This window comes from Tenrec ecaudatus, chromosome X, assembly GCF_050624435.1.
Source record: "Tenrec ecaudatus isolate mTenEca1 chromosome X, mTenEca1.hap1, whole genome shotgun sequence".
Taxonomy (NCBI): Eukaryota; Metazoa; Chordata; class Mammalia; order Afrosoricida; family Tenrecidae; genus Tenrec; species Tenrec ecaudatus.
The window spans coordinates 37,445,156-37,465,036 of record NC_134548.1 but is presented as its reverse complement, the minus strand read 5'-3'; the positions used below and the strand labels follow the sequence as shown (position 1 = coordinate 37,465,036).

The 19,881-nt window shown below is 39.0% G+C and overlaps 2 non-coding genes across 2 annotated transcripts; both read right to left on the bottom strand.

The window, feature by feature from the left end:
- Positions 1-14,825: 14,825 nt before the first annotated feature.
- LOC142435104 (U1 spliceosomal RNA) lies at positions 14,826-14,989 on the bottom strand. Its single transcript, XR_012781251.1, has one exon. It is a non-coding gene; the product is annotated as a U1 spliceosomal RNA (small nuclear RNA).
- A 2,367-nt stretch (positions 14,990-17,356) lies between these two features.
- Positions 17,357-17,499, bottom strand: LOC142435477 (small nucleolar RNA SNORA48). The gene has a single exon (XR_012781526.1). It is a non-coding gene; the product is annotated as a small nucleolar RNA SNORA48 (small nucleolar RNA).
- Positions 17,500-19,881: the final 2,382 nt, after the last annotated feature.

Below are 19,881 nucleotides of genomic sequence, written 5' to 3'. Positions count from 1 at the left end.
GCAGCACAAAAATCATCCATATTGTTTCAATCTCTTTGTTTATTGTTTGCTTGCAAATGGATTGTTACATTTCCAAGTACAAGATCAATGCGATGCTAACTCCATAGCTATTCTTTCTAGATATTTTGAAGTATAGTCTCAACATGTATACTTCTCTGTAAAGTTATGAACTGTGTTTACTAAACTGTTGTGCATTTCTATCAAATTTTTAGAGCTTTGTATAATTTAAGGGTTGATATCCTAATAGTTCTGAGATTTTATATTTAGTAAAATATGTGAGCTAATGCCTGAAATTTGGAAAAATCTGTTTAGACTGCTTAAAATAGCATATCATGCTTCATCAAATCTAAATTATTATTAATTGTAAAACTCACCAGAACAAATTATTATGAAAGAATTTTTTAAAATTATGCTATAATATGTTATCCTAGTTGGAATTTACTCAATAGCAGTAGGTTTAGGTTTTTTTGGTTTGGTGTGTTGCTTGAATCAAAATCTTAGATAACATAAGATTGGGTCATTCCAGCCTCTTTTTGCTTTGACTTTTTCTATTTGCAAGTGATTTCTAAATTTCATCTTCTTAGCATTGCATGGAGCACATTGAGCAATTTCAGAAGGAAGATAAAAAATAACAAATAAAAAGTAAAATTGCAATGTCTACTTATGAAGGAAATTTCTTTGAGATCTCCATAAATCATTTGAAGTTGCTTTGCACAAAATCATTAAATTGTGTTAACTCCTCCAGTGATAAATATTTACTTGGAAAGCATTACATTTGTGTCCTACTGCTGTATTTTCATGTCCAAGTAATTCTGTTTTAAACCAAATGATACTGTAATTTTTGAAAATATTTTAAAAACAATTAATTTCAACATATTTAGTAACATAACTACTGAAATGAAATAAAAAGCTAAGAGTGTACATAGTGTTATGAATTGAATTGTACCCCTTCACATATGTATTGAAATCATCATCCCTGTGCTGTGGAAAAGAACCCTGTTGGTGCTGTGAGTTAAGCATTGGGATGCTAATCACACAGAAGTTCAAATTCACCAGTCACTCAGAAGGAGAAAGATGAAGCTATTGGCTCCCCAAAAGATTTACAGTCTTGGAACCCCAAAGGAGCAGTTATGCTCTATACTGTAGGATAAAAAATAAATTGGAGTGAACTCAATTGCCATGGATTTGGTTCAAAGTTTTTATATTTGTGGGTGGAAATAGTATTTTCTTTAGTATGTTAATGAGACCACCCAAGTAGCATTTGTTTTAAGCCAATCTTTTTGAGATATAAAATGAACAAGGAGATTAGTCACAGAAGGAAGGAAGCACAAATAGAGGACAATGTCATTTCACATGAAGATCACCAAGGATCCCAGGAACAAAGAGACAAAGACTTTTCTCTAGAGTGAACAGAGATTTAAAAGCCTTCCCCAAAGAGCCAGCGTTATCCATTCAGACTTCTAGCCTCCTAAACTGTGAAAAATATAAATTTCTGTTTGTTAAGACAACCAACTTGTGGTGTTTCCATTATAGCAGCACTAAAAGTAACCTGACACACATTGAACAGGCAATGAAAAGTACATTATGCTTGCTAGAGAGAAGTGACAATTGTAAGCCATGGGCACATCCTGATTTCAGAGTTTAAAATGTGAACAGTGTGTATCTTAGAATTCATGAAAGTGTAAGATAATTTCAAGAGAAAATTCAAGAAATAATCATTTCTATTTTTCCTTTCATATTAGGACTGTGAGGCCCAATGAATTAAATACTGTCTCAGGTGGGAGTAGAAATTAGACAAGCATCCTAATTTTTAAGACAGTCTATATTATATATGCTCTACTATAGTCTATTTTGCTAATCTGCCTTTTCTGTATGATTTATTACTCTATGATTTTCTTGTGCTCAAAGACATTATTGATTGAAGATTCATTTAGATCCATCCTTACTCAACCACTATTCATTGGCTACACTACATAGCTCACTTCTCTTTCCTTTAAAGTGAACCTACTTGATAATACAAGATACTCTTCTTATTCCACAATCTAGTTTTAATAATTTCTTTATTTTCTATTTATGATAGGAAGGGGAGCCCCGATAGCATAGTGGATTAGGCTTTGGACCCCTCTCCACAAAGTTAGCAGTCTGAAACCACAAGCTTATTTGACAAAAAAAAAATGAGGCTTTTTATTTCCATACAGTTACAACCTCAGAAGCCAACAAAGGCAATTTGACCCTTTTCTACATGGTTGCTAGGAGTCAAAATTCACTCCATGGCGGTGAGTTTGGAATTTGGGGGAATAAAAGGATAAATGGTTGATTATTTTACCACAGGAGTGAGTTCAGTAACAGAAAAGAAGTGTGACTAAGGGTCATTGAAAGTACCATGGACTGCTATAAAACAAACAAATCTGTCTTGGAAGAAGTATAGCAAGGATGTTCCTTAGAAAGAAAAATAAGAAGACTTTGTCTCAAGTACTTTGAACATGTTATCAGGAGAACTTAGTCCTTGGAAAAGGATGTCATGCTTCATAAAGTAGAAAGTTAGTCAAAAAGAGGAAGACTGCCAAGGAGATGCACTGACATGGTGGTTGCAATAGGCCGGAAGATAACAATTGTGAGGATGGTGAAGGATCAGGCAGTGTTTTCGTCTGTTGTATGTGAGAGTGCTATGAGTCAGAATCAACTTGATAGCACCTAACAACAAAAGAAGTTATTATAATTCAACCATCATCCTTTCCATATGAAAGCATAAGCAAACACAAATATTGCAAATTGGACTGCAAACTCAAAAGTCAGCAGTTTGAAGCCACCAACCGCTCTGTAAGAGAAAGATGAGGTTTTCTAGTCTAAGGAGCACTCTGGTTGTACTTCCTACAAACAGATTTGTTTTTCCTTTTAGCAGTCCATGGTAATTTCAATATTTTTCTCTAGCATGACAATTCGACAATTGAAATGCATCGATTCTTCTTCAGTCTTCCTTATTCAACGTCCAACTTTCACATGTATATGAGGTAAAGAACAATTCCATGGCTTGGGGTCAGACCCACCTTATTCCTCAAAGTAACACCTTTGTTTTCCAGTACTCTAAAGCGGTATTGTGCAGCAAATTTACCTAGTGCAATGAACATGTCTTTTGATGTTTTGACTGCAGTTACCTTGAACATTGACTGTGAATCCAAGTAAGACAAAATCCTTGACAACTTCAACCTTTTTTCTGATTATCATGATGTTAACTACTGGCCCAGTTGTGAGGATTTTGGTTTTCTTTACATTGAGTCACAATTCATACTGAAGCTGGCAATCCTTGATATTCATCAGCAAATACCTCAAGTCCCTTTCACTATCAGCAAGCAAGGTTGTATCAGCTGCATATCTCAAGTTGTTAATAAGCCTTCCTCCAGTCCTATTGCCACATTCTTCTTCATATAAGCTAGCTTCTCTGATGGTTTGTTCATTATAGATATTGAACATGTATGATGAGAGGCTCCAACACTGGCGTACATCTTTCCTGGTTTTAAACTATGCAGTATTTTCTTGCTCTGTTCACACCACTGCCTCTTGATTCACACAGAAGTTCCACATGAGCACAATGAAGTGCTCTGGAATTCCCTTCTTTCTCAAGATTATTTATGGTTTATTATGATCAAATGCATTGGCATAGACAATAAAATACTAGTAAACCTTTTTCTTCCCTGTTAATGTTCTGCTGGAACTGCTCTTGGATAATCTTCAGCAAAATTTTGCTTTCATGCAATAGTAAAGATATTGTTCTATATTTGGAGCATTGTATTGTGTCACCTTTCTTTGGAATGGGCACAAATATGGATCGCTTCCAGCAAGTTGACTAACTACATGTGTTCAAAATCTCCTGGCATAGACAAATGAGTATTTCCAGTGCGTCATCAGCTTATTGAAACATTTCAGTTGGTATTCCATCAATTCCTGGAGCCTTGCTTTTTGACCTATGCTTTCAATGCAGCTTGAACTTCTTCCTTCAGCATCATTGCTTCTTGCTCATGTGCTACCTCTTGAAATAATGGAATGTCAACAAGTCCTTTTTGGTACAGTGACTGTATTCTTTCCATCTTCATTTCATGCTTGCTGCATCATTCAATATTTTGTCTATAAAATCTTTTGAAATTACAAATAGAGGCTTGCATTTTTTCTCCAATTCTTTCAGTTTATGATATCCTGAGAGTGTTCCTCCCTTTAGGTTTTCTAATTCTAAGACTTTACACTTTTTTATAATATTTACTTTTGTATTCTCAAGCTGCCCTTTGAAATTTTTTATTCAGCCTTTTCAGACTGATTTTCTCTTTGTCGTTAGTGTGCTGAAATTGATGGTTTGGGCCATTTTTAATCAAACAATCATAAGGTCTACTATGACAGATTCAAGTGGACTGGGGTCACTTTCATCATCAAAAAGGACATTTCTTGTATGATCCCCCAATAGAATGAATAAATTAAAAATAAATACATACATAAATAAACAAATAAAGGACATTTCAAGATCTATCTTGAAGTATAATGCTGTCTATGGTAACATAATATCTATCTACAGTGAAAATAAATCCAAACAACTGAATTATATTCAAATTTATGCATCAACCACTAAAACTGATGATGAGAAAATTAAATAATTCTACTATCCTCTGCAGTCTAACATTGAAGTAATTATGGTGCACTGAAAATTACTGATGATTGGAATATGAAAGCTGAAACCACAAAAGAAGATCAATAGTTGTAAAATGTGGCCTTGGTTATAAAAAGGAGGGAGGAGAGCCTTTGATGGAATTTTGGGAGTACAATGACTTCTTCATTGCAAAAATTACCTTTGTCAACAATATAAATGGTGGCTTTACCTGTGGATCTCAGCAGAATGAATATACAGGAATCAAACTGACTGTATCTGCATCAGTAGGAACAGACAATGGAGGAAGTTCAATTTCATAAACCATCTCAAGAACAAATTTGATACATGAAGCACTAGAAAGAAAGAAGTTTTAGGATAACATCAAGAATACCATATCATAAAAAAGATAAACAGAAAAGAAAATACTATAGTGGGTGTTAGAAAAGACTCTGAAACTTACTATTGAATGTATAGTAACTAAATGCCACAAATATATCCATGAATATATTAGAGCATATAGGGGATGAAGTTATGAAAACTTTTTTGATAAAACAAAATATCATGAGGAAATGAATCTGGGGTTCAGGAACTTATATAGCCTCAGGGATGCCAATGTCAATTAGCATAAGATAACCCACACAGATAATGTTCTACATCCTATTTTAGTGAGTAGCAAATGGAGTCTTAAAATTTCTTGAGTTCTACATAAGTATTGCTAAGCTTTTTGTTTGTATGTTTGTTTTCCAGATGGAAGATTGTTCCTCCCTATTTACCCACCAACAGAAATGTAAATGTATTCTCTGAGACATATGGTGCTCCCCTCTCCCTGTCTTAAAATTGACTTTGCAGTAAGGTTCGCTTAGCACTCTTATAGAAATGTCTGTTCATTTGGAATGACCTTATCACCGTTTCATATATCAGCAAATGAAAGATCTTCTCCCTTTCCTTACTTCTTAAAGGAGTGACCCAAGCTGAGATGAGGTTTCCTCTATCAAAGTGGGTTATAAGATGTCCATATAAGAGGACTCATAGACTGTTTCTGAATGTTATGCAGAATCTCTACCTCATTGGGAGACTGTAGTAGAATTTTATGTGGACCACCATATCTTTACTGTTTTAATGCCCTCCTTGCTTTACTATCACATGCACTAATCTGATATGCATGGGTCTACCTTTATGAATTAATGCTATTAGAAATTTTGCCCTGATCCCTATTTTTAGTAAATAGTGACCGCTTACTTAATGGTTCAATCTGTACAAATTCACAATTCGTGTAATGCAGTTCAGAACAAGCCTACACTTACAAAATTTCCTTTTTTCAACAGTGTGTTAAATTTTACATCAATGGGTAAATTAATTAGATTATCAATATAATTACATTATGCACCAAGGAAATGATTGACATTATTCTCTACCATCTAACAATAATGAAGCCTCTGAAGTGAACCAAAGACATATCTACATATCCTCCAACCCCCACTTTCTGTATAATGACCCTAGTGACCACTAATAAAATTTAATATCTATAAAAAATGTGAAAGGCAGGTACAACGGATTAAACTTCCAATGGAACCCCTATGGCCATGGACGAGAGAAGTGAATAAACTTACTAGCGTTCAGAGCACAATGGAATTTGGATTATTTCAGAAAAGTTAAAATATTACATTTTAGGCCCAAGTGTCGGCCAATGGAGATCCCCTCATAGAGGGGTTTAGGAGAGGAGATGGGTTAATTAGGGTGCGAGGTAGTACCGATGAAGAACACAGCTTTCCCCCAGATCCTGGATGCTTCCTCCCCCCAACTACCATGATCCGAATTCTACCTTGCAGGGCTGGATAGGACAGAGGTTGTACACTGGTGCATATGAGGGCTGGAGGTACAGGGAATCCAGGGTGGATGATACCTTCAGGACCAAGGGTGTGAGGGACGATGCTGGGAGAGTGGAGGGTGAGTGGGTTGGAAAGGGGGAATTGATTACAAGGATCCACATGTGACCTCTTCCCTGGGAGAGGGACAGCAGAGAAGGGGGGAAGGGAGACTCCGGATAGGGCAAGATATGACTAAATAACGAGGTATAAATTACCAAGGGCACATGAGGGAGGGGGGAAAGGGGGGGAGGGGAAAAAAGAGGACCTGATGCAAGGGGCTTAAGTGGAGAGCAAATGCCTTGAGAATGATTGGGGCAGGGAATGTATGGATGTGCTTTATACAATTGATGTATGTATATGTATGGATGGTGATAAGAGTTGTATGAGTCCCTAATAAAATGTAAAAAAAGAAAAGAGGAGAAAAAAATGATTAGGGCAAAGACTGTACAGATGTGCTTTATACAATTGATGTATGTATATGTATGAACTGTGATAAGAATTGTATGAGCCCCTAATAAATTGTTAAAATTAAAAAAAAATCTTACATTTTATCATTTGAGCTTCCTTTTGATCCATTTAAAATATGCTCTGTTTTTTAAATGCCTTTTTATATATCCCGATTTGTTTACAATTGGGGGTCTTCTCCAGATTATTTTTTTATTGATGTGGAGGGATTTTTTTATGTGTTTGTGTTTTTTTTGCTGGTTTTTCTGTATGTCATCCAGTGTATGAAACTCAGGATGAGGGGATTAATGGCTTATTGAGGTTGTGATTGGTGGGGTGGGGGATGTTGGAGGGTGTGTTGGTCTGGATAGACTAGAGAAAAAAATCCAGGGACACTCGTGTGTATAAGAAAGAACTTTATATAATGAGTAATTGTACATTAAGAAAACATCCCAGCCCAGTCCAGATCAAGTCCATAAGTCTGATATTAGCCCATATGTCTGATATCAATTGATAAAGTCGTCTCCAGACTCACAAAACATATATAATGACGCCAAATGCAGGAAGATCACAAGCCAGTGGGTGGGAAGTCTTGTGGATCCAGTAGCAGTGTGAGCATCTCAGCGCTGGCAGGGGTCTCCACATGGTTTCTGCAGTTCCAAGGCTTTGGCTGCCACCAGCCTGTCTCCATGTGGCTTGTCAACAAGAAGGGCTCACAGGAAGTGAGCCTATAGGGAGTGTCTCCCACCTCTAAGGAGGAATACCAGAGTTCCCAGAATCCTGAGGAAAAGGTCATGCCCTCATTGCCTATGATCTCGTTGACAGGCTAGACTCCACACCTTCACTCCTAATCCTCTCAAATTGAAAAAATGATTATATAACTGCCAAGAGGGACATGAAGAGCTTATAGCAGTGGGTGCAGGAAGGAAGAAATTGTTCTCAAACTGATTGTGATGATGATTGTGCAACTCCTTATGATATGGGGTAACAATTGAAGTGTGTGATATATGAATTATATGTCACTAAAACTATTTTTTCAAGTTCTTAAGCAGGCATCTAAAGTACAACTCTCCCTGTCCAGAAAAACAGAAAAGTAGATAAAATGGAAGGTGCAAGAAAGGAATCTAACGAACTATATAAATCTCAGCCTCCGTGAACTAGATATTGCTCAGTTATTCCTGCTGACCTCTCGGAAAGGGTTCAGATTAGAAGGTCATGGAGCCTGGGGGAAAAAATGTCAAAGAAATCTTCAAATCATAAAAAAAGATCAGGCTTACTGATCTAGAGACTGGTGGAATCACCATATACTGTGGCCATTTTTCACCCTTTGAATCCTGATACTGGGCTCATCTTTGTAGCTCAATTTTCAGATAAACAATAAACAAGTTTATGGGGTGAACAATAACACTATGGAGGTACACACTCCTTAGAATAATAAACCATTTGAGGTCAAAAGGACAGCATTTGCCAAAGACAACTTTCAGAAGGCAGAAAACGTTCGGGGGAAAGAGAGATGAAAAGGGAAGTACAGGGAGGAAGCAAGATAAGCGATGTTACAATCAATGACATGAAACAAAATACGTGTGAATTATTGATTGGAAAGCAGATTTGTTCCTTATGCCTTTAGCCTATTCTCAATAAATATTTTATTTTTCAAAAAGAACTATCATATTGACCAGGCATAGACAGAGGGTAGTGTAGTGGATAAGCACTTGCCTCATTCAAACTCAGCACCATTTTGTAGGAAAATTTTCTGTAAAGATTACAGCCTTAGAAACTCTGTGGGGGAGTCTATATTTTGTCCCATACGATCGCTGTGAGACTGAATTGACTAAATAGCAATAGACTCAATGACTATGGTCTTAATAGAAGATGGAGGTTGGAAATGAGACAAGTACATTCCATAATATACACACTATCCATCTCTGAATACCTTGTAGTACTCTGCACTTTATTAAAGATTAAAGTGGTTTCAATTTGGTTTGGATGTTTTCTTTTTAATCATTTTATTAGGGACTCATACAACTCTTACCACAATCCATACATGCATCCACTGTTCGTTAAGCACATTTGTACATTTGTTATCCTCATCATTCTCAGAAATATTTGCTTTCTACTTAAGCCCTTGGTATTAGCTCCTCATTTTGACCCTTCCTCTCCACTCCCCACTCCCTCATGAACCCTTGATAATTTATAAATTATTATTATTTTGTCATATCATACACTGTCCAATGTCTCCCTTCACCCACTTCCTTCTTGTCCATCCCCAAGGGAGGAGGTTATATATAGATTCTTATAATTGGTTCCCCTGTCTAACCTACCTTCCCTGCAGCCTCCGTTATCACCACTCCCACCACTTTTTCTGAAGGGATCATCCGTCCTGGATTCCCTATGTTACCGGTTCCTATCTGTATCAGTGTACATCCTCTAGTCTAGCCAGATTTTTAAGGTAGAATTCTGATTATGATAGTGGGGGGAAGGATGCATTTAAGAACTAGAGGAACGTTATATGTTTCATTGTTACTACACTGCACCCTGACTGGCTCGTATCCTACCTGCAACCCTTCTGTAAGAGGATGTCCAGTTGTCTACACGTGGGCCTTGGGTCCACAATCCACACTCCCCATCACTCACAATGTGATTTTTTTATCTATGTACCTCATACCTGAACACTTTGACACCTCGTGGTCACACAGGGTGCTGTGCTTCTTCCATGTGGGTTTTGTTGCTTCTGAGCTAGATGGTCACTTGTTTACCTGCAAGCCTTTAAGACCCCAGACGCTATGTCTTTTGATAGCCTGACACCCTCAGCTTTGTTGACCACATTTGCTTATGTACCTGCTTTGTCTTCAGCAATTCTGTGAGGAAGGTGAGCATCATGGAATGCCAATTTAATAAAACGAAGTGTTCTTGTATTGAAGAAGTACTTGACAGGAGACCCAATGTCCATCTGCTGCCTTAATACTAAAGCTATAAATATATGCACATAGATCTATTTCCCCATCATCAAATATAAATATATTTACATATGTACATGCCTGTAGTTAGACCTCTATAAATGCCCTTTCCCTCCTAGATATTTCCTCTATTTCCTTATACTTTCTTCTTGTCCTACTATTATGCTCAGCCTTCATTTGGGTTTCAGCAATTTCTCTCGACCACATTGTCCTTGATCAATCCCTACCTGGCCTCTTACACTATCCTTGCCACTGATTTTGGATCACTTGTTGTTCCCTTGTCCCTGGATTCATCAACATCACCTAATTTCTTCCACCTCCCCTTCTCCCATGTCCCCCAGAACCATTCATTGCACCATTTTCTCCTCCAGACTATTCATCTAACCTATCTTATTTAGATAGACCTGCAGAGATAATAATATGTACAAAAAAACAAGACATAGGAAAACAAAGCGACAACAGAAAACAAAACAATGACAACAAAAAACCAATGACAAAAATAAAGAAAGAAAGAAAGAAATTTTTTAAACCTGTAAATAGTTCAAGGTCTGTTTGTTGACCTCTAGGAGTATCCTCTAGTCAAGTCCAATGAGGTACCATGCCCTGGCGCCAAAGTCTATCCTTGTCACTCCCTCAGGACCTCCCTGCTCTGCTCCTCCTGCTGCTCTGGTGCACAGTCTTAGTGGTTTGCCTCGGTGTGGTGGGGTCAGACTGGGCAATCCAGACATTGTATCTCCAGTGTTGTACCCTGTAAGGCCATGGGTTATCAAGGGATGTCGTGTCTCACTGTGGGGACAGCTATATGTTCCATTCTGTGCATTGGCTGGTATGAGTGGGGATATCATCCTCCAGGCTTGGTTGGTCAGGATGTGCTCCACTCTCTCTTCCTCCCCCTTCATTTACTCCTGTGTGCTCTGATCAGACATGTCCCTCTCCCTGAGCTGCAGCTTCAGTGCTGTCCTATGAAGTAAATTCTTCTGGGGGGAGGAGCAGCTGTCCACTTAGTTAGGATTTGGGTCAGGCCCTCAAACCCCTCCACTGGCTCCCCACTACATGCCGGCACGATGCATTCACATCTGAAAAGACCAGGTCAAAGTATGGGCCCCCTTTCCCTGTGTAGATATTAAGAATACACTCCCTGATGTGAGAGACCTTGTAGGGATTCAGCATGGGCAAGATAACTAACTGAGAGAAATTACTGAAGACCAAATGAATGCTGAGCATGATAGTGGGACAAGAGGAAAGTAAAAGAAAATAGAGGAAAGAACTAGATGACAAAGGGTATTTATAGAGGTCCAAAGACTGGAAAGTAGATATGTAAATATATTTATATGAGTGTGGGGAAACAGATCTATGTGCATATATTTAGAGGTTTAGTATTAAGGCAGCAGATGGACATTGGGCCTCCACTCACGCACTTACTCTATGCAAGAACACTTTGTTCTATTTAATTGGCATTACAGCATGCACGCCTTCCCGACATGATTGCTGAAGAAAAAATATGTGCATAAGCAAATGTGGTGAAGAAAGCTGAGGGTGTCCGGCTCTTAAAAGATATAGAATCTGTGGTCTTAAATACTTGAAGGTAAACAAGCTTCCATCTAGCTGAGAAGTATCAAAGCCCACATGGAAGAAGCACACCAGCCTGTCTGACAACAAGGTGGAGAAGAAACCAGTTATCAGACATGAAATAACTAAAAATCATAGCAGTGGGTGCCCACCTCCCTGATATGATCAATAAAGACAAGCGTGTGCATAAGCAAATGTGGTGAAGAAAGCTGATGATGCCCAGCTATCAAAAGATATAGCGTCTGGATCTTAAAGGCTTGAAGATAAACAAGTGGTCATCTATCTCAGAAGCAGCAAAGCCCACATGGAAGAACACACCAGCCTGTGTGACCACAAGCTGTTGAAGGGATCAAGTATCAAGCAACAAGGAACAGAAAATCATATCATTGAAAATGTGGGTGAGTGCCAACTGGGCACCTCCTTACTGAAGGGTTGTGGGGAGGAGATGAACCAGTAAGGGTGCAGAATAGCAACGATGAAACATATAACTTTCCTCTGGTTCTTAAATGCTTCCTTCCCCCCACTATCATGGTCCAAATTCTACCTTACAAATCAGGCTAGACCAGAGGATGTACATAGGTACAGATAGCAACTGGAAACACAGGGAATCCAGGACAGATGACTCCTTCACGACCAGTGGTGAGAGTGTAGGGTGGAGATAATGTGGGGTAGAAAGGGGGAACTCATTACAAGAATCTACATATAGCCTCCTCCCTGGGGGAGGGACAGCAGAGAAGAAGGTGTGGGGAGACATCAGACAGTATAATATATGACAAAATAATAATAATTTATGAATGATGAAGGGTTCATGAGGTAGAGGGGTGTGGGGAGGGGGAAATGAGCAGCAGATATTAAGGGCTCAAGTAGAAGGCAAATATTTTAAGAATGGTGGTGGCAACCAATAAACATATGTTCTTGACACAATGGATGTATGTATCGATTGTGATAAAATTGTATAAGCCCCCAATAAAATGATTTAAAAAAGAATACTCTCCCTTTGGATGGATTAGTGTCCTGTTCCCCTGCTATACTTTTCTATCTCCCACCCCTCCTTTTTAGTTGGCTACTATATGTATCCCTGGATTTGGTCTGGCCCCTTCCATACTACCTGGACCTCACCCCAGGAGTGTTTGTATATGGAGCTTTTTCCCTGTACTCCTTTTGCACTTTTTTTAAGCTTTCCTCAGCACTCATGTTGTACTTGTCCTTTTGCACTTGGCTGATTTCACTTGGCATAATTTCCTCCAGTTCTTCCCATGCAGCGATATGGTTCGTGCGTTCATCACTGATTTTTATTGACACATAGTACTCCATTGCATGTCTGTACCACAGTGTTTTAATCCATCGGACTGTTGATGGAAATTTGGGTGTTTCTAACTCCTTGCATTTCTGAACTTGCTGTGATGAACATTGGAGCACAGATGTCTGACCATGGTTTGTTTCTTGCCTCTTCTGGGTATATGACCAGGAGTGGGACTGCTGGTTCATATGGTTGCTGAATTTCCATCAGTTTTAGAAATCACCAAATCGATTTCCATAGTGGCTGTATATACCTACAGGTCCACCAGCAGTGGATGAGAGTTCCTATCTCACCACAGCCCCTCCAACACTTGTTACTTTCTGACTTTTTGTACTGAGCTATCTTTGAGGGTGTTAGGTGGTATCTCATAGTTGTGTTAACTCACATTTCTCTTATGAGAACATTTTCTCATATGTTTATTGGCCATTCGGATTTCTGTCCTTGTGAAACTTCCGTTCAGGTCTTTTGCCCACCTCCTCAGTGGGCAGTTAGTTTTTCTCTTATTGTAAGCTTGCAAAGTATTGCACATTTCAGTAATAAGGCCTTTGTCTGATGTTTCATTGCTAAAGATGTTTTCTCAGTCAGTGGGCTCTCTTATTACTTTCTTGGTGTATTCTTTCAATGTACAAAGGTGATTTTTCTCCAGTATATCCCACTTGTCTATTTGTGACTCCTCTGTATTTGTATCCTTCCCTATTTATGATAGCCTATGCATTCCCTGTGCCTAGGATCTCAAGTTTGTCCCCATTCCCTCATTGATGGCCCTAATGGCTCGGGGTTTTACCTCAAGGTCTGTGATCCACCTTGAGTTTATTTTTGTGCATAGAGTGAGGTAATGGTCTTGCTTAATATTTCTGCAGGTAGATATACATTTTTTCCAACACCATTTATTGAAGAGGGTATCTGCTTCCCATATGATATTTTTGGGCCCTTATCAAAAGTCAGTTGCCTGTATGCCAATGTTTTTATTTCTGGGTCATCAGCTCTGGTTCGTTGGTTGGAATATCTGTTGTTATACTAGTACCACACTGTTTTGACTAGTGTGGCCATACAATACATGCTAAAGTCAGGTAGAGCAAGCCCTCCCACTTTGTCCTTATTGAGGAGTTCTCTGATAATTCTTGGCTTCTTCCCTCTCCATATGAAGTTTGTAATCAGTTTTTCCAATTCTTTAAAGAAGGATGGTGGTATTCGTATTGGTATAGCATTAAACTTATATAGTGCCTTGGGCAGAACTGACATGCTTACTATATTGAGTCTTCTAATCCACAAGCATGGGATATTTTTTCATTTGTTGAGGTCACTCTTGGTTTTTTTTAATAGTGTTCTATAATTTTCCTCATATAAATCTTTCATTTTCTTTAGTCAGGTATATCCCTAGGCATTTCAATTTGTGTTTGACTATTGTAAAGTGTACTATCTTTTTAATTGCCTCTTCTGTGATCTTGTCTGATGTGGATAGCAAACCGATAAACTTATGTTTGTTGATTTTGTATCCTGCCACTCTGTCATATTCCTCTATTGCTTCTAACACTCCACTTGTGGAGGATAGGGGATTTTCGATGTATAGAATTGTATTGTCTGAAAATAATGATAATGTCGCCTCTTCCTTTCCAAGATGAATACCTTTGATGTCTTTTCTTTGTCTTATCTTGTTACCTAGGGCTTCCAGTACAATATTAAATAGGAATGGGTACAAGGGGCATCCTTGTCTCGTCTCCTTTCTAAGTGGAATTGTTTTTGTCTTTTCTCCATTGACTACCACTTTGGCTGTTGGTTTTTCATATATAACTTTTATAATATTGTAGAATTTTACTTCTAATCCTATCTTCTTGAGTGGCTTGAACAGGAATGCATGTTGGATATTGTTGAATGCGTTTTCCGCATCTATCGATATTATCATGTGGTTAACATTTTTCCTGCCAATGTGGCAAATAATACCAGTGGTCTTACAAACGTTGAACCATCCCTGCATCCCTAGTCTGAATTCCACTTGGTCAAGGTTACCTATTTATTTATTTGTTTGTTTGTTTATTCGTTTATTTATTTTCTTTCAGAGGAGAGCACAGACGCAGTTCCCCAACATCACAAATTATGCAGTCGAGTTTCCCACATTTTGGGAAATCGCAGGGGTCAGTACATCCAGAATGCAACGGATAAGCCTCGCCCTGCGAAAACCCCCTTCGTGATCATGGTATCTCCCTTGCCAGATAAGTATAGGTGAATTATTTTTTATACACTTTTGAATTCTATTGGCCAGTATTTTGTTAAGAATTTTTGCATCAATGCTCACTAGGGATATTGGTCTCGAGTTCTCAATCCTTGTGAGAGTATTGCTTGCTCTAGTTATCAGAGTTATACTAGCATCATAGAAAGAGTTGAGGAGTTTTCCGTTTGTGTAGAATTGTTAACAGTTCTTCCCTGAATACTTGGTAGAATTCTCCTGTGAAGACATTTGGCCCAGGGGACTTATTGTAGGTAATCCCTCGATAACCTTGTCTATTTCTTTGATTTCTGTGGGTTTGTTGAGGTTCTTGACATCCATCTAAGGAGGGATTGTGTTTCCAAGTATTTTGCCATGTCTTCCAAATTTTTGAATTCATTAGAGTACAGGCCTTCATAATACTGTGTACTTATCCTTTTGATTTCATTAGGGTCCACTGCAATGTCCCCTGTATCATCCCTCATCCTTTCAATTGACATTTGTTCCTTCCTTTCTTTAGTTAGATTTGTCAGCAGTCTATCAATTCTATAAATCCTTTCAAAGAATCAACTTTTAGCTGCACTAATTTTTACATAGTTTTCTTGTTTTCCCTTTCCTGTATCTCAGCTCTGATTTTTATTATTTCTGCCCTTTTACTATTAGTAGGATTGATCTTTTCACTATGCTCTAATTAGTGTAAGTTTTGTGCTAACATATCAATCACAAGTCTCTCTTCTTTATTAATGTGTGCATTTATTGTGATCAGCCTTCCTTTGTTAAATGCCATTGCTGTATCCCAAAGGTTTTGGTACAGCATCGTATTTTCATTTTTATTAGTTTCTAGAAACTTCCTGATTTAATCTCTGCTCTTGGTCAATACCCACTCCTTCTGAAATAGAGAATTATTCATCCTTCAATTGTTTTCCCTTGTCTTCTCCCAGCACCCTTTTGTTAATTTCCAGCCTTATGACAAGTGATCAGAGAGAGAACCCTGTATAATCTCTATGTGTTTGAATTTACTCAAGTACTACTTCTGTCCCAGCATGTGTTTTATCTTCAAATATGGGCCATGTGTGCTTGAAAATAATGTATTTTTTTTTGCATTTGGGTGGAAAGCTCTCAAAATATGTATTAAGTCAAGTCGTCCAATTATACTGTTTAGATGTGTAGCCTCCTTGTTGAGTTTCTTTCCTAGTGATCTTTTTCTGAAAGTGGTGTATTAAAGTAACCTACTATAATTGTTAAGCCTGTGATTTCTTTTCTCATCTTTTAGTGTTTGATTTATGAAATTTGCAGAACTCTCATTGGATGCATATATTTTTTTAATGCTCACTGGTTGTTGATCTACTCTTGCTTTGAGCATTATATAGCGCCCCTCTTTGTCTCATGTTATGGCCTGTACTTTGAGATCAATTTTGCCGGCTATTAAGATCTCTACTCCTGCTTTTTTGCATTGCTGTTTTCTTGGTGTCTTTTTCTCTAGCCTTTAATTCTCAAACTGTTTTTGTCTGCAAGCATGAGATGTGTCTCCTGTAGGCAGAAGATTGATGGGTTATGTTTTCTGAGCCAGTTTGTTAGCCTCTACCTTTTGATGCCTGAATTCAGGCTATTGATATTCAGTTTTATTACATTCACCTGTGGAATCTGATGTCATCTTGAACCTTTTGTGTTGGGTATTTTCCTACATATCTATCATCCGTTTGTGTTGTGTATGTGGTTCATTTTTGCCTTCTTTCCACTATTGAGTGAATGCTATCTTGGGGTCCATTTTCTTTTTGTCGCCCTATGGGTGGAGTTGTTCTATGGGATGGTCTCTTATTTTCCATCGTGAGTGTTACACTTCTAACCATACAGGATCGGCAAGGATTTTGTATAGGGCTGGGTTTCTTTTTATGTGTTCTTTGAGTTTTTCCTTGTCTGGGAAGACTCTTACTTCTCTATCTATCTTAATAGATAATTTGGCCGAGTATAGTATTCTTGGGTTTGCATTGTTTTCCTTCAATTTTTGGAATACATTACTTCATTCCCTCCTCTTCTTTATCATGTCTGCTGATAGGTCTGAATATACTCTTACTGGGGCACCTCTTTACATGACTATTTGCTTTTCCCTGCCTGCTCTTATAATCTCCTTTTCCTCATAGTTGGATAATTTAAGGATTATGTGTCTTGGTGACTTCTTCTTGGGATTCAGTCTGGTTGGTGTTCTTTCAGCCTCCTGAATGGTTGCCTGATTTTGATTTATTAAGCTGGGGAAGTTTTCCTCTAAGAATTCCCTCGCTATTTTCTCTGTTGGTATCTTGTTGTATCTTGTTCCAGTAGTCCAATTATTCAAATATTGTTCCTCTTCATAGCATCGGATAATGGCTCTCAGGTTTTCTTTTTTAATGTGTCCTAGGCATGAAACAGCTCTGGCCACGATCTAGGAATCAAGCTTGGATTAACAAAGGGCTGCCAGTCATCTCTTTGCCCGACTGGTATAAGAGCACCACCACCAATCAGGTGTCTCTTTGCCCATATCGAGTCTCTCAGGTTTTCTTTTCTTTTTTTCAGTATCTCAGGTTTTCTTAAGCTTCTCTTATTGTCTTATTTGACTGCCTTTCCTATTTGTTGAGGGCTTCTTGATTATCCTCTAGGTCACTGTGCCATTCCCTTCCTCCTCAAGTCTGTTGGCAAAGTCTGTCATTTTGCCACTGGATTTTGCTGTTTCATCCCTTAAGTCTTGTTGTTTCATCCCTTTGGTGCATTCCCTTTATCTCCTCTATCATTTCATCTTTTTTTGTATTACTTCCTTCATATCCTGTATGACTCCAAGTAGCATTCTGAAAATTTCTTTCTGTGGCAGGTCAATATCTGTTACTTCTATGCACATCGTTAGGTTCATAACTTCTTCCAGCATTGTCTTCTGTTTCTCCTGCTTTTTCCGTGAGGCTGTTGGGGATGGTTGCTGTTTACATGTTGTTTTAGAGGATCCTGGAGCCATCTTCCAGAGTCAAAGAACAATGGGCTCTCTCTTGGGGTACTCATATAAGTGCTTCTATGAACTACCTGCAGGTAGCTGTACTGGGGGGTTGAGATAACACTGTAACTTCCTGTGGTTTCACTCTTACCTTAGCACACCAGTGTTCCATTATTTGGAATGTGAGTTGGACATTCCTCTCATGGGACACTGGTCAGGTTGTTGTGGGCCCACAAAGGTGATGTTTCACTCGCTGATCTTTAAATAAGCCATACTTGCTTGTCTCACGGTGCTTGGAATGCCTTGGATGGTGTGTGGAATTTCACTCTGCAACTGGAGTGCCATGGAGAGCATGAGGGTGTACCCTTCTTGGTTTGGAACACCCTAGCTGGAAGGTAGAATTCCCTAGTCAGAGAGTTTGCCGTGGACTTTGGCTGGATATTCCAGCAGCATCATGGAGTGCCACCGGTGGTTGACAAGAATTCCCCCAGTCACTTGTATGGCCTCGGGGTTTAGGCTGGAGTTCCCCCAGCCTTTTGAAGGGGAGAACTCCAAGCTGCTTGGGGTATGGAGGAGGACTGGTGTGATTTCCCCAGCTGGATGGAACACTAACAAATTCCCCAATTGTGACTTCAGTGTTGCCCTTGGTGGAAGGGAGTGGCCTGGAGGCTGATAGTGGTTTGTGAAAGGAAAGAGAGGGAGAAGAGAAGAAAAAGAGAGAAAAAAGAAAACAAAGACAGGAGCAAAAATACCAAGCAAACTAACACCCCTTAACCAAAAAAATGCAAAGACCGAGCAAAAGTAAAAAGAGTGAAAAATAGAAAACAACAAAAATGGAAATTTGCATCTGCTGAGATTTTAGGAGGAAAGCGAGGAGAGAAGAGAAGAGAAGAGAAAAGAAGAAAAGAGAAGAGAAGAGAGAGAAGAAGAGGAGAAAAGAAGAAAAGTGAAAGAACAAAAGACAGAGAAAAAAGTGAAGAAGTGATAAAAATAGACATAGCTGAGCCCCGTGCTGTGCCGTCTGTAGTACTGCCTTTTGTCGTGTGCAGCACTGTCACAGGGGGCAGGGCATAGCTCTCCCTACTGGGTGTGCGGAATTACCCTAGGCAGAGGGGTAGGGGCCTGGAAACCATCAGTGGCATATGGAAGGAAGGAGAGAGAGAGGAGTGAAACAGAAAAGAAGAAAGAGTGAAGATAATCAAGAGAGAGAGAATAAAGGAAGAAAAAGAAAAGAAAGAGAAAAACACAACTTTTCTAAGATTGACTGTGATGGTCAAGAGAAGGAAAAAATAAAGAACAAGGTGATAACTGATCCCTGATTGCCTGAATATAGGGCTGGAGGGATTTAAACCCTGCCGCAGGATGGCTGGTTGGTGTGCCATTTTAGTGCAGGGACCCATGGGTGCTGGGCAGAATTACCCTAGATGGCAAGGTTATCTTAGAGGCCTGACTGAGGTTTCCTCAGCAGCGCAGTGCACTGTAGAGGGCTGTCACAGCTGCCTTGTGTGGTGTGCAGCACATCCACAGAGGGAAGGCTGGAATTCCCCCTGCTATTTGGGTTGAGTTTCTCTAGGTGGAGGACAGTGGCCCAGAAGCCAGTTGTGGTGGATGATAGGAAAGAGAGGGAGAAAAGAGGAAAAAGAGAGAAAAAGAAGAAAAAGGAAAAGAAGTAAACAAAACTGACCCCCTTGAGACCAACTGTGGTGGGAAAGATAGAAGGGAAAGAGAATACAGAAAGAAGAAACAGAATGGTAAATAAGGAGTAAACTGAGGTTTGATCGCCTGACTGGAGGAGATCCAACTCTGCCTCAAGGTAACAAGGTGGTGTGCCGCTTGGTGTAGGGTCCCACGGATGTCCTCGAAGGCAAGATCATAGCAGCAGCCAGGTGTCATTTCCACCCATGTTATTGAGCTCTGGAGTTCAATGGTATACCTGCAGTGTGCTGTATGT